Source organism: Coregonus clupeaformis, chromosome 33 (assembly GCF_020615455.1).
Source record: "Coregonus clupeaformis isolate EN_2021a chromosome 33, ASM2061545v1, whole genome shotgun sequence".
NCBI classification, from domain to species: Eukaryota; Metazoa; Chordata; class Actinopteri; order Salmoniformes; family Salmonidae; genus Coregonus; species Coregonus clupeaformis.
In genome coordinates, this window is record NC_059224.1 from 34420698 (window position 1) to 34437097 (window position 16400).

Consider the following 16400-nt stretch of genomic DNA (forward strand, 5'->3'; position numbering starts at 1 on the left):
TGGACGCATCTGTGGAGGGCGTGGGTGGGGTCCTCTCCCAGCGGCAAGGTAAGCCAGAGAAAATTTTACCCTGTGCCTTTTTCTCTAAAAAGCTTACACCCGAAGAGAGGAACTATGGAGTTGGAGACAGGGAGCGGTTGGCGGTGGTCCTCGCTCTGGAGGAATGGAGACACTGGCTGGAGGATGCAGGCCATCCATTCCAGATTCTCACTGACCACCGGAATTTGGAGCACATACGGGCAGCGAAACGGATGAACTCTCGTTAAGCCAGGTGGGCCCAATTTCTTACTCGCTTTCAGTTTATTCTGTCCTACCGCCCAGGATACCAGAATGTGAAAGCTGACATCTCTCTCCAGGATGCACCATACCGGAGAAAGGAAGGATCTGGGGGGTCCTATCCTGCCTCCGTCTCTCATCGTGGCATCTGTCGTTTAGGATGTGGATGAAGAAATCCGCCTGGTGGCTCAGGAGGACCCAGCGCCTGCCAATGCCCCTCTGGGGCGCGTGTATGTACCCACCAGGGTCTGTGACCGCCTGCTGATCTGGGCGCACACCACCCTTACGGCAGGGCACTCCGGTATTACGCGCACCCTACATTCTCTCTCACAAAAATACTGGTGGCCCACCTTGGCTACTGATGTCTTCCGCTATATCAACTCCTGTTCCATATGTGCCCAAACGAAGACACCTCGGAACGCCCCGGCAGGTAAACTAGTTCCTCTCCCAGTGCCTCAGCGACCTTGGTCACACCTGTCCATAGACTTTGTTACTGACCTCCCACGTTCTGACGGCTTCACCACAGTCCTGGTGGTCGTAGATCAGTTCTCCAAATCATGCCATTTTTTGACACTTAACTGGACTTCCTTATGCTCTCCAGGTCGCTGAGGTCCTGTTCCAACAGGTCTTCCTGCATTATGGACTTCCGGAGGACATCGTCTCGGACCGTGGCCCCCAATTCACCTCCCGAGTGTGGAAGGCTTTCCTGGAGAAGATCTGGGCCACAGCCAGCCTCACTTCCGGGTATAGGCCTCAGTCGAATGGGCAGGTGAAGCGCATGAACCAGGAGCTGGGGAGGTTTCTTCGTTGCCACTGTAAGGACCGGCAGGGTGAGTGGGCGAGGTTTCTTCCCTGGGCAGAATATGCCCAGAACTCCCTCGTTCACTCCTCCACGGGGCTCACTCCCTTCCAGTGCATCCTGGGGTACCAGCTGGCCCTGGCCCCTTGGACACCCAGCCAGACCGATGCGCCCGCTGTCGACGAGTGGTCTGCAGGGACGGACAAATCTGGGATGCCGCCCATGTCCATCTCCAGAGGGCCATTCGTCAGCAGAAGGACCAAGCCGACCGCCACCGCAGTGAAGCCCCCGTATTACAGCCTGGTGATCGTGTCTGGCTGTCCACTAAAAATCTCCCTCTCCGCCTGCCCTGCAAGAAACTGAGCCCCCAGTTTGTGGGGCCGTTTAAGGTCCACCGGCAGATAAATGAGGTATCGTACCAGCTGCTCCTTCCCCCTCACTACCGTGTCTCACCCACTTTTCATGTGTCTCTCCTCAGGCCGGTGGTTCCTGGTTCCCCCCCTGCCCCTGGACATTGACGGAGTCCGGTATATGCGGTGAGGGACCTGCTTGACTCCAGGTTCCGTGGGGGACGGATCCATTACCTGGTGGACTGTGAGGGGTATGGTCCTGAGGAGAGGAGCTGGGTTCCGGCTGGGGACGTTCTGGACCCCAACCTAATTTGGGACTTCCATCATCGCTGCCCTGACCGGCCAGCTCCTCGTCCTCGGGGTCGTCCTCCTGGCTGGCGAGTATTCATTCCCCTTGGCGTTTGTCCTATTTTGTTGCATTACAACCTGTAATTTTAATTGATTTTTATTTAGATTTCATGTAATGGACATACACAAAATAGTGAAATGAAGGAAAAAAACTTGTTTCAAAAAATTATAAAACATAAATAACGGAAAAGTGGTGTGTGCAAACCCCCTTTGTTATGAAGCCCCTAAATAAGATCTGGTGCAAAAATTACCTTCAGAAGTCACATATTTAGTTAAATAAAATCCACCTGTGTGCAATCTAAGTGTCACATGATCTGTCACATGATCTCAGTATATATACACCTGTTCTGAAAGGCCCCAGAGTATGCAACACCACTAAGCAAGGGGCACCACCAAGCAAGCGGCACCATGAAGACCAAGGAGCTCTCCAAACAGGTCAGGGACAAAGTTGTGGAGAAGTACAGATCAGGGCTGGGTTATAAAAAAATATCAGAAACTTTTAACATCCCACGGAGCACCAATAAATCCATTATTAAAAAATGGAAAGAATATGGCACCACAACAAACCTGCCAAGAGAGGGCCGCCCACCAAAACTCACGGCCCAGGCAAGGAGGGCATTAATCAGAGAGGCAACAAAGAGACCAAAGATAACCCTGAAGGAGCTGCAAAGCTCCACAGCTGAGATTGGGCTTTACGGAAGAGTGGCCAGAAAAAAGCCATTGCTTAAAGAAAATAAGAAGCAAACACGTTTGGTGTTCTCCAAAGGCCATGTGGGAGACTCCCCAAACATATGGAAGAAGGTACTCTGGTCAGAGGAGACTAAAATTGAGCTTTTTGGCCATCAAGGAAAACGCTATGTCTGGCGCAAACCCAACACCTCTCATCACCCCGAGAACAACATCCCCACAGTGAAACATGTTGGTGGCAGCATCATGCTGTGTGGATGTTTTTCATCGGCAGGGACTGGGAATGATGGATGGCGCTAAATACAGGGAAATCCTTGAGTCTTCCAGAGATTTGAGACTGGGACGGAGGTTCACCTTCCAGCAGGACAATGACCCTAAGCATACTGCTGAAGCAGCACTTGAGTAGTTTAAGGGGATACATTTAAATGTCTTGGAATGGCCTAGTCCAATTGAGAATCTGTGGTATGACTTAAAGATTGATGTACACCAGCGGAAACCATCCAACTTGAAGGAGCTGGAGCAGTTTTGCCTTGAAGAATGGGCAAAAATCCCAGTGTCTAGATGTGCCAAGCTTATAGAGACATACCCCAAGAGACTTGCAGCTGTAATTGCTGCAAAAGGTGGTTCTACAAAGTATTGACTTTGGGAGGATGAATAGTTATGCACGCTCAAGTTTTCAGTTTTTTTTGTCTTATTTCTTGTTTGTTTCACAAGAAAAAATATTTTGCATCTTCAAAGTGGTAGGCATGTTGTGTAAATCAAATGATACAAACCCCCAAAAAATCCATTTTAATTCCAGGTTGTAAGGCAACAAAATAGGAAAAATGCCAAGGGGGGTGAATACTTTCGCAAGCCACTGTATTGTTAAAAAAAGTTTAATTGCCTTATGGTCTCGTCAAATAGCTGTCATGTACCCCTATTACCATCTCTGCCAGGTGGCATTTGCCGCTAAGGCGGTTGACTGTGAATCTTCAGGGTACAGAAACCATGGGTTCGAGGTCCCCTCGCATTAAGGTTTTTTATTAAGGAAAAAAAATGTCACTGCTGGTCCTTGATGCTCGATTCAAATAACGCTCGATTCAGGTGACGATGTGGATGATTATAATAATGCATACAGTGGGGAAAAAAGTATTTAATCAGCCACCAATTGTGCAAGTTCTACCACTTAAAAAGATGAGAGAGGCCTGTAATTTTCATCATAGGTACACGTCAACTATGACAGACAAAATGAGAAAAGAAAATCCAGAAAATCACATTGTAGGATTTCTTATGAATTTATTTGCAAATTATGGTGGAAAATAAGTATTTGGTCAATAACAAAAGTTTCTCAATACTTTGTTATATACCCTTTGTTGGCAATGACACAGGTCAAACGTTTTCTGTAAGTCTTCACAAGGTTTTCACACACTGTTGCTGGTATTTTGGCCCATTCCTCCATGCAGATCTCCTCTAGAGCAGTGATGTTTTGGGGCTGTCGCTGGGCAACACAGACTTTCAACTCCCTCCAAAGATTTTCTATGGGGTTGAGATCTGGAGACTGGCTAGGCCACTCCAGGACCTTGAAATGCTTCTTACGAAGCCACTCCTTCGTTGCCCGGGCGGTGTGTTTGGGATCATTGTCATGCTGAAAGACCCAGCCACGTTTCATCTTCAATGCCCTTGCTGATGGAAGGAGGTTTTCACTCAAAATCTCACGATACATGGCCCCATTCATTCTTTCCTTTACACGGATCAGTCGTCCTGGTCCCTTTGCAGAAAAACAACCCCAAAGCATGATGTTTCCACCCCCATGCTTCACAGTAGGTATGGTGTTCTTTGGATGCAACTCAGCATTCTTTGTCCTCCAAACACGACGAGTTGAGTTTTTACCAAAAAGTTATATTTTGGTTTCATCTGACCATATGACATTCTCCCAATCCTCTTCTGGATCATCCAAATGCACTCTAGCAAACTTCAGACGGGCCTGGACATGTACTGGCACTGCAGGATTTGAGTCCCTGGCGGCGTAGGGTGTTACTGATGGTAGGCTTTGTTACTTTGGTCCCAGCTCTCTGCAGGTCATTCACTAGGTCCCCCCGTGTGGTTCTGGGATTTTTGCTCACCGTTCTTGTGATCATTTTGACCCCACGGGGTGAGATCTTGCGTGGAGCCCCAGATCGAGGGAGATTATCAGTGGTCTTGTATGTCTTCCATTTCCTAATAATTGCTCCCAAAGTTGAGGCCGGACCAGGCTGACGACGCGCACCACTGGCTTGGTGCGGGGAGCAGGAACGGGCCGTACCGGACTGGCGACGCGCACCACTGGCTTGGTGCGAGGGGCAGGAACAGGCCGGACCGGGCTGGCGACGCGCACCACTGTCTTGGTGCGAGGGACAGGAACAGGCCAGACCGGGCTGGCGACGCGCACCACTGGCTTGGTGCGAGGGACAGGAACAGGCCGGACCGGGCTGGCGACGCGCACCACTGGCTTGGCGCGAGGGACAGGAACAGGCCGGACCGGGCTGGCGACGCGCACCACTGACTCGGTGCGGGGAGCAGGAACGGGCCGGGCCGGACTGGGAACACGCACCACTGGCTTGGTGCGGGGAGCAGGAACGGGCCGGGCCGGACTGGGAACACGCACCACTGGCTTGGTGCGGGGAGCAGGAACGGACCGGACTGGGAACACGCACCACTGGCTTGGTGCAGGGAGCAGGAACGGGCCGGGCCGGACTGGGAACACGCACCACTGGCTTAGTGCGGGGAGCAGGAACGGGCCGTACCGGACTGTGGAGGCGGACTGGAGGTCTGGAGCGGAGAGCTGACACAACCCGTCCTGGCTGAATGCCTACCTCCACACAATATGTGTGAGGCATTAGCACAGGACGTACGGGGCTGTGCACGCGTACTGGCGATACAGCACGTAGCACCGGCGCAGGATATACGGGACCGAGGAGGCGTACTGGAGACCACGAGCGTTGAGCCGGCACACCCCGTCCTGGCTGAATGCCCATCTTCGCACGACACGTGCGTGGTGCTAGCACAGGACGTACAGGACTGTGCCGGAACACTCGCGACACAGTACGTGGCTCCGCATAACACGGAGCCTGCCCAGTCACATGCTTCTTTGCATGAGTACGGGGAGTTGGCTCTGCTATAACACTAGGCTCCGCCAACCACCCTTTTAGCCCCCCCCAAAAAAATTATTGGGGCTGTCTCTCGGGCTTCCTCCTCGGCCGGCACCCTCTGCGTTGCCGCTGCTCCTCTCTATAGCGCGCCTCCACAGTCTCCTCCCACGGACGGCGATCCATTCCGGCCTGAATCTCCTCCCAAGTCCAGGATCCCTTCCCGTCCAGGATCTCCTCCCAGGTCCAGGCTGTCTGTTCCTGGACACGCTGCTTGGTTCTTAGTAGGTGGGATCTTCTGTCCCGATCGTTTAAGGATTGGTTGAACCAAGGCGCAGCGTGATAAGCGTACATTTTATTGAACGATTAGACACACGACAAAACAACAAACAAACGAAACGTGAAGTCTTAAGGTTACACCAAACAAACCTATACAGAACAAGATCCCACACAGACTGGTGCCAAACGGCTGCCTAAGTATGGTCCCCAATCAGAGACAACGAGCTACAGCTGCCTCTGATTGGGAACCACCCTGGCCAACATAGATCTAAACGATCTAGAACTAAACATAGAAAACAACACAACACGGAATATCCACACCCTGACTCAACAATTAAACGTCCCCTGAGTCAGGGCGTGACAATTTTACTCGCCCTAGCAGAGCTGGTTAGACTGTTTTTATGTTATCCCGAGCATTGGTGACTGCAACTGTACTGCTGGCAACAATTTAATTACGCTTTTTTGCCAACGTTTACTGACACTGGCCATATTCAACGGGTGTTGAGAATTCGTAAATTTGTCAGTTATTCTGCGCTCTGGCACACTCAGACGAGAGTGCTCTGAAATCGGAGTAGATAGCCAGCTACTTCTATCGACAGTTGTCGCAGTGACCTCATGAACATTCTATTGAAATGGTTACTTGCATAGTGGAGTCTTTTGTTTAGACATGTAGCTAGCTAGCTAAACAATGAACCATAATCCCAACTCATAACGTTACTACCCTGCATTAATCTACAGGTAGCTAACCAACCAGGTTCAATGTTAGCTAGCTAACATTAGGCTATAATTAGCAATGCAAATGGCTCTGAGATACAAATATTATAACTACACAGATCATACACATAAAGTTAGCTAGCTAGCCAGCCAGCTAACGTTAGCTAGCTAGCTAACAGTACACTTTAACGTGAAATGAAAACGACTTTCTGACAAAATTAGAAACGTGTAATATCTGAAAATTTAGCTAGCTAGACTATTTTACCCATATACATGGATGGACGCTTCTCCCTCTCTATCACGGAGAACATGGTTGACCTTAGTTTGAAGATGTAATCCGAAGATGTGTTCTCTTTTCGACTCCGCCTACATATTTGCAATCAAACGGCAGAATTTTCTCCATCTCCTTAGCTATCATACTCTAATTCCACTGATTAAAAAATTCAGGCCTCCAGAAAGTGGAGAGCAACACTTATGCAGTCCTACTACGTGATATCTTTAAAAGCTGCGTTAGAAAGGATTACCTACACATACTGACCAGCTCATGTTATAGACAGAAGCGGTCTACATGGCAGACCAATCCGAACTCATCTCTCGGCATGTCCAGCCCACTCATTATCTCAGCCAATCATGGCCAGCGGGAAGGTTGCTGTCTTTTTCTGTGGCTAAATCAACTAGGCTCATAATTTAACAATTTCATTTGTATTTACAGATGGCATACAAGTTTGTTATTAAGGCACATGAAAGTTCACATGTTCCAGAAAGCATTTCTGCCCCAAAACGCATTTTGATTTTTTAAAAAAGTTTACGTTCAAATGGCTCTCCTGTGAAGTAGTGACGCACGACATACGCCTAGTTTCCTGAAACGAGTCACATTTTTTGGTACACTTCCCCAGATCTGTGCCTCGACGCAATCCTGTCTCGGAGCTCTACGGACAATTCCTTCGATCTCATGGCTTGGTTTTTGCTCTGACATGCACTGTCAGCTATGGGACCTTATATAGACAGGTGTGTGCCTTTCCAAATCATGTCCAATCAATTGCATTTACCACAGGTGGACTCCAATCAAGTTGTAGAAACATCTCAAGGATGATCAATGGAAACAGGATGCACCTGAGCTCAATTCCGAGTCTCATAGCAAAGGGTCTGAATACTTATGTAAATAAGGACTGGGAAACTGGTCAGAATTGAAGGAATGATGGATGGCGCTAAATACAGGGAAATTCTTGAGGGAAACCTATTTCAGTTTTCAAGAGATTTGAGACTGGGACGGAGGTTCACCTTCCAGCAGGACAATGACCCTAAGCATACTGCTAAAGCAACACTCGAGTGGTTTAAGGAGAAACATTAAATGTCTTGGAATGGCCTAGTCAAAGCCCAGACCTCAATCCAATTGAGAATCTGTGGTATGACTTAAAGATTGCTGTACACCAGCGGAACCCATCCAACTTGAAGGAGCTGGAGCAGTTTTGCCTTGAAGAATGGGCAAAAATCCCAGTGGCTAGATGTGCCAAGCTTATAGAGACATACCCCAAGAGACTTGCAGCTGTAATTGCTGCAAAAGGTGGCTGTACAAACTATTGACTTTGGGGGGGTGAATAGTTATGCACGCTCAAGTTTTCTGTTTATTTGTCTTATTTCTTGTTTGATTCACAAAAAAATATATTTTGCATCTTCAAAGTGGTAGGCATGTTGTGTAAATCAAATGATACAAACCCTCCAAAAATCTTAATTTTAATTCCAGGTTGTAAGGCAACAAAATAGGAAAAATGCCAAGGGGGTGAATACATTCGCAAGCCACTGTAGATCTCTGAGCTAGAATTGTGATGAGGCATACAGTGCCTTCAGAAAGTATTCACACCACTTGACTTTTTCCACATTTTGTTGTCTTACAAAGTGGGATTAAAATGGATGTAATTGGGATTTTTCGTTAATGATATATACAAAACACTTTCATGTGAAAGTGGAGTAAAAATTAGAACAGTTGTAAAAATAATTATAAAAATAAAACACCAATATATCTTGATTAGATAAGAGTCTTTCTGGGTAATTCTCTAAGTGCTTTAAGAGCAACATTTGCTCATTCTTTTTTTCAAAATTCTTCAAGCTCTGGCAAATTGGTTGTTGATCATTGCTAGACAACCATTTTCAGGTCTTGCCATAGATTCCCAAGCAGAACATTCACTGTCTTCTTATAAGCAACTCCAGTGTAGATTTGGCCTTGTGTTTTAGGTTATTCCTGCTGAAAGGTGAATTCATCTCCCAGTGTCTGGTGGAAAAGCAGACTGAACCACGTTTATTTTTCATCCTGAAAAACTCCCCACTACTTAATGATTACAAGCATACCCATTACATGATGCAGCCACCACTATGTTTGAAAATATGGAGCGTGGTACTCAGTAAAGTGTTGTATTGGATTTGCCCTAAACATAACACTTTGTATTCAGGGCAATAAGTTAATTGCTTTGCCACATTTCTTTGTAGTATTACTTTAGTGCCTTGTTGCAAACAAGATGCATGTTTTGGAATGTTTTTATTCTGTATGGGCTTCCTTCTTTTCACGCAGTCAATTAGGTTAATATTGTGGAGTAATTACAATGTTGTGTGATCCATCCTCAGTTTTCTCCTATCACAGATATTAACCGCTACGGGATCGGTGTCCCGTAAACAGGACGGTTGAGCTAACGTGCCCTAATGTGATTAGCATGACTGTTGTAAGTAACAGCAAACTTTCCAGGACATAGACATGTCTTATATGGGCAGAAAGCTTAAATTACTGTTAATCTAACTGCACTGTCCAATTTACAGTAGCTATTACAGTGAAAAAATACCATGCTGTTGTTTGAGGAGAGTGCAAAACAACAAAAAAGTTTTGTTTGATAAAATCCATTTTTATATTCAAATGTAGGAACTGGGTTCTACAGTTTGAACCCCTGCTGTCTCTGGCTCCACACCCACCCCGCCCGGCCATCTAGATGTGTGAAAGTTAGTGTTTAAGCTAATTATACATGATGTATGACATTCCTGGGAGTGTGTAAACATATTTTGTATTACCATATAATGTTTGTATGTTCTCTATAGTTATGTACTTGAAAATGTATCAATTGACCAATTCGGCACATTTGGGCAAAACTGTTTGCTGCTCTGGCACCCCAATGGTGGAACAAGCTCCCTCACGACGCCAGGACAGCGGAGTCACTCACCACCTTCCGGAGACATTTGAAACCCCACCTCTTTAAGGAACACCTGGGATAGGATAAAGTAATCCTTCTACCCCCCCCAATTTTTTTAAATAATAATTGTAAAGTGGTTATCCCACTGGCTATAGGGTGAATGCACCAATTTGTAAGTCGCTCTGGATAAGAGCGTCTGCTAAATGGCGTAAATGTGCCCTTGAGCAAGGCACTTAACCCTAATTGCTCCTGTAAGTCGCTCTGGATAAGAGCGTCTGCTAAATGACTAAAATGTAAATGTTGATACAAAATAGTCCAGTATTGCAACGCTTCACTGGATCAATCTGAAACCTTGCACACACTCTGCTGCCATCTAGTGGCCAAGCTCTAAATATTATATTGTGGCCTTTCGCTTGCATTTCAAAGATGAGGGAACAAAAAATTTAATAGAAAATGCATGTTGTTTTGTTTGTATTATCTTTTTCCAGATCTAACGTGTTATATTCTCCTACATTAATTTCACATTTTCACAAACAAGAATATGCATATCCTTGCTTCAGGTCCTGAGCTACAGGCAGTTAGATTTGGGTATGTCATTTTAGGCGAAAATTGAAAAAAAGGGTCCGATCCTTAAGAGGTTAAACTCTATAACTGTTTTAAAGTCACCATTGGCCTCTAGTTGAAATCCCTGAGTGGTTTACTTTCTCTCCGGCAACTGAGTTAGGAAGGATGCCTTTATCTTTGTAGTGACTGTGTGTATTTATACACCATCCAAAGTGTAATTAATAACTTCACCATGCTCAAAGGAATATTCAATGTCTGGTTTTTAAATTTTTACCCATCTACCAATAGGTGCCCTTTGCGAGGCATTGGAAATCTTCCCTGGTCTTAGTGGTTAAATCTGTGTTTGAAATTCACTGCTTGACTGAGGGACCTTACAGATAATTGTATGTGTGGGGTACAGAGATGAGGTGGTCATTCAAAAATAATGTTAAACACTATTATTGCACACAGAGTGAGTCCATGCAACTTATTATGTGATTTCATTTTTTATAATTTTTTATAAATGTCCTAAAACATAATTCCATTGACATTATGGGGTATTCTGACAACAAATCTTAATCTAATCAATTTTAAATTCAGGCTGTAAGACAACAAAATGTGGAAAAAGTGAAGGGGTGTGAATACTTTCTGAAAGCACTGTATATCTGAGGAAGGGTATAAAACAATTTCTAGAGTGTTGAAAGTTTCCAAGTGCACAGTGGTCTCCATAATTGGGAAATTGAAATAATATGGAACAACCCAGACTCTGCCTAGAGCTGGCTGTCTGACCAAACTGGTGACCAAGAACCCAATGACCTCTCTGACAGAACTACAGAGTTCCTTGGCAGAGATGGGAGAACCTGCCAGAAGGACAACAGTCTCTACAGCACTTCACAAATCTGGGCTTTATGGGAGAGTGGCCAGACGGAAGCCACTCCTGAGAAAAAGGCACATAACAGTATGCCTGGATTTTGCAAAAAGGCAAGTGAAAGACAGAGCATAAGGCAAAATATTATGTGGTCTGATGAGACAACAATTGAACTCTTTGGCCTGAATGCAAAGCGCTATGTCTGGCGAAAACCAGACACAGCTCATCACCCGTCGTACACCATCCCTACCGTGAAACATGGTGGTGGCAGCATCATGCTATGGGGATACTTTTTAGCGGCAGGGACTGGGAGACTGGTAGAGGGAACAAGGAATGGAGCCAAATACAGACAAATCCTTGATGAGAACCTGCTTCAGAGTGCAAACGACCTTAGACTGGGGCAAATATTTACGTTCCAACAGGACAATGATCCCAAACATACAGCCAAAGCAATACTGGATTGGCTTCAGAATAAGAATGTGAAAGTCCTCGGGTGGCCCAGCCAAAGCCCAGACTTGAATCCCATTGAAAATCTGTGTATAGAATTGAAGATTGCGGTTCACCACAGCTCCGCATCTAACTTAACAGAGCTTAAAAAATCTGCAAGGAAAAATGGGAGAAAATCCCCAAACCCAGATGTGCTAAGCTGATACAGACATGTCCAAGACGACGTAAAGTTTGAATAAGTCAAGGGGTATGAATATTTTCTGAAGGAACTGTACATATAAAGTAATTAAACGGTATGTAAACATTCTGAATTAAAGTGACCAGTGTTCAATGACTATGTACATTACCGGTCAAAAGTTTTAGAACACCTACTCATTCAAGGATTTTTCTTTATTTTTACTATTTTCTTGCTAAAAATATTTTCAGAATGCTCTAAAATCGCAGGATACAATATTAACGTGGAAAAATAGAAATAATGGCAATAGGATAAAGAATAACTCATGATCTACAGCAATGCTTTAAGTGGACCACAAAAAAAGTATCTAATACATAGGATGCTTGGTATGCTGACTGCAGGAATGTCCACCAGAGCTGATGCCAGAGAATTTAATGTTAATTTCTCTACCATAAGCCGCCTCCAATGTTGTTTTAGAGAATTTGGCAGTACGTCCAACCAGCCTCACAACCGCAGATCACGTGTAACCACGCCAATTTTATCGAATGTAAAATGTAGGTTGCCTGCTAAAATAATAGTTCCTGTCTGGATTTGATCTAATATAGCTTGCATTATATTTAAAAACAACAGATTTGCCCCTGGTGGGATATACAATTAAATCAATGTGTATTTTTTACCATGTAAGGTACAATTCAACATTGGAAAACGGCCTTCTTGGTCCATGTGCTGGGATATAAGGGAAAAGGTTGTATTCTTATTTATCAGGATGCTTACACCTCTGCTATTACTACAGTAGGTGGCAGCATAGGCTTCTCCAACCCAGCTCCTCTTTAAATATTCAATTTCTCATTTTTTGAAATGCAACTCTTGCAGGAAAACCACATCTGCTGACAATCTCTTTAAGTGTTCAAGAACCATATCCCCCCCCCCATCATGAACCCATGCACATTCCATGTAATAAGTTGGATTTTGTTGGTCTTTACTTGTATAAAATCAAAGTTAACCTTGTCTGTTCCATCTATCATTGAAGAACCAGATAAAACATTTTAGCAGACATGTCATATGAAGGCGGTGGGCATTCCATGGAATGGGAGAGTCATAGTATGAATACATACAGTGGGGAAAAAAAGTATTTAGTCAGCCACCAATTGTGCAAGTTCTCCCACTTAAAAAGATGAGAGAGGCCTGTAATTTTCATCATAGGTACATGTAAACTATGACAGACAAATGGAGAAAAAAAATCCAGAAAATCACATTGTAGGATTTTTTATGAATTTATTTGCAAATTATGGTGGAAAATAAGTATTTGGTCACCTACAAACAAGCAAGATTTCTGTCTCTCACAGACCTGTAACTTCTTCTTTAAGAGGCTCCTCTGTCCTCCACTCGTTACCTGTATTAATGGCACCTGTTTGAACTTGTTATCAGTATAAAAGACACCTGTCCACAACCTCAAACAGTCACACTCCAAACTCCACTATGGCCATGACCAAAGAGCTGTCAAAGGACACCAGAAACAAAATTGTAGACCTGCACCAGGCTGGGAAGACTGAATCTGCAATAAGTAAGCAGCTTGGTTTGAAGAAATCAAATGTGGGAGCAATTATTAGGAAATGGAAGACATACAAGACCACTGATAATCTCCCTCGATCTGGGGCTCCACGCAAGATCTCACCCCGTGGGGTCAAAATGATCACAAGAACGGTGAGCAAAAATCCCAGAACCACACGGGGGGACCTAGTGAATGACCTGCAGAGAGCTGGGACCAAAGTAACAAAGCCTACCATCAGTAACACACTACGCCGCCAGGGACTCAAACCTGCAGTGCCAGACGTGTCCCCCTGCTTAAGCCAGTACATGTCCAGGCCCGTCTGAAGTTTGCTAGAGTGCATTTGGATGATCCAGAAGAGGATTGGGAGAATGTCATATGGTCAGATGAAACCAAAATATAACTTTTTGGTAAAAACTCAACTTGTCGTGTTTGGAGGACAAAGAATACTGAGTTGCATCCAAATAACACCATACCTACTGTGAAGCATGGGGGTGGAAACATCATGCTTTGGGGCTGTTTTTCTGCAAAGGGACCAGGACGACTGATCCGTGTAAAGGAAAGAATGAATGGGGCCATGTATCGTGAGATTTTGAGTGAAAACCTCCTTCCATCAGCAAGGGCATTGAAGATGAAACGTGGCTGGGTCTTTCAGCATGACAATGATCCCAAACACACCGCCCGGGCAACGAAGGAGTGGCTTCATAAGAAGCATTTCAAGGTCCTGGAGTGGCCTAGCCAGTCTCCAGATCTCAACCCCATAGAAAATCTTTGGAGGGAGTTGAAAGTCCGTGTTGCCCAGCGACAGCCCCAAAACATCACTGCTCTAGAGGAGATCTGCATGGAGGAATGGGCCAAAATACCAGCAACAGTGTGTGAAAACCTTGTGAATACTTACAGAAAACGTTTGACCCGTGTCATTGCCAACAAAGGGTATATAACAAAGTATTGAGAAACTTTTGTTATTGACCAAATACTTATTTTCCACCATAATTTCCAAATAAATTCATTAAAAATCCTACAATGTGATTTTCTGGAAGTTTTTTTCTCATTTTGTCTGTCATAGTTGACGTGTACCTATGATGAAAATTACAGGCCTCTCTCATCTTTTTAAGTGGGTGAACTTGCACAATTGGTGGCTGACTAAATACTTTTTTCCCCCACTGTATTTATTGTATACATTACATACTGTATATAGAGCATGTGAGCATGTGGACTGAGCAGACATTTAACAGAGAACACACCAAAAACATAAAGCAAAGTACTTTGAGGCACTATAATCCACAGCCTCTTTAGGGTTTTTAAGCTCCAACTCCTCTCCTAATGTACCAAAAGTCTGTGGATTATACACTGCTCAAAAAAATAAAGGGAACACTTAAACAACACAATGTAACTCCAAGTCAATCACACTTCTGTGAAATCAAACTGTCCACTTAGGAAGCAACACTGATTGACAATAAATGTCACATGCTGTTGTGCAAATGGAATAGACAGCAGGTGGAAATTATAGGCAATTAGCAAGACACCCCCAATAAAGAAGTGGTTCTTCAGGTGGTGACCACAGACCACTTCTCAGTTCCTATGCTTCCTGGTTGATGTTTTGGTCACATTTGAATGCTGGCGGTGCTTTCACTCTAGTGGTAGCATGAGACGGAGTCTACAACCCACACAAGTGGCTCAGGTAGTGCAGCTCATCCAGGATGGCACATCAATGCGAGCTGTGGCAAGAAGGTATGCTGTGTCTGTCAGCATAGTGTCCAGAGCATGGAGGCGCTACCAGGAGACAGGCCAGTACATCAGGAGACGTGGAGGAGGCCATAGGAGGGCAACAACCCAGCAGCAGGACTGATACCTCCGCCTTTGTGCAAGGAGGAGCAGGAGGAGCAGGAGGAGCACTGCCAGAGCCCTGCAAAATGACCTCCAGCAGGCCACAAATGTGCATGCGTCTGCTCAAACGGTCAGAAACAGACTCCATGAGGGTGGTATGACGGCCCGACGTCCACAGGTGGGGGTTGTGCTTACAGCCCAACACCGTGCAGGACGTTTGGCATTTGTCAGAGAACACCAAGATTGGCAAATTCGCCACTGGCGCCCTGTGCTCTTCACAGATGAAAGCAGGTTCACACTGAGCACGTGACAGACGTGACAGAGTCTGGAGACGCCGTGGAGAACGTTCTGCTGCCTGCAACATCCTCCAGCATGACCGGTTTGGCGGTGGGTCAGTCATGGTGTGGGGTGGCATTTCTTTGGGGGGCCGCACAGCCCTCCATATGCTTGCCAGAGGTAGCCTGACTGCCATTAGGTACCGAGATGAGATCCTCAGACCCCTTGTGAGACCATATGCTGGTGCGGTTGGCCCTGGGTTCCTCCTAATGCAAGACAATTCTAGACCTCATGTGGCTGGAGTGTGTCAGCAGTTCCTGCAAGAAGAAGGCATTGATGCTATGGACTGGCTCGCCCATTCCACAGACCTGAATCCAATTGAGCACATCTGGGACATCATGTCTCGCTCCATCCACCAACGCCACGTTGCACCACAGACTGTCCAGGAGTTGGCGGATGCTTTAGTCCAGGTCTGGGAGGAGATCCCTAAGGAGACCATCCGCCACCTCATCAGGAGCATGCCCAGGCGTTGTAGGGAGGTTATACAGGCACGTGGAGGCCACACACACTACTGAGCATCATTTTGACTTGTTTTAAGGACATTACATCAAAGTTGGATCAGCCTGTAGGGTGGTTTTCCACTTTAATTTTGAGGGTGACTCCAAATCCAGACCTCCATGGGTTGATACATTTGATTTCCATTGATAATTTTTGTGTGATTGTGTTGTCAGCACATTCAACTATGTAAAGAATAAAGTATTTAATAAGATTATTTCATTCATTCAGATCTAGGATGTGTTGTTTAAGTGTTCCCTTTATTTTTTTGAGCAGTGTATAATTGTACATACATGGAAGAAAGACTTAAGTACTGTGGTCAGTTTGTATTACCTTGTAAATTAAATTAAAGTATAGTGGCTGATGCCCTCCCAGTCACTCTGTCCCAATCCCTCAGATATAGCCCTTCTCCACTCTCACCAATGACCAC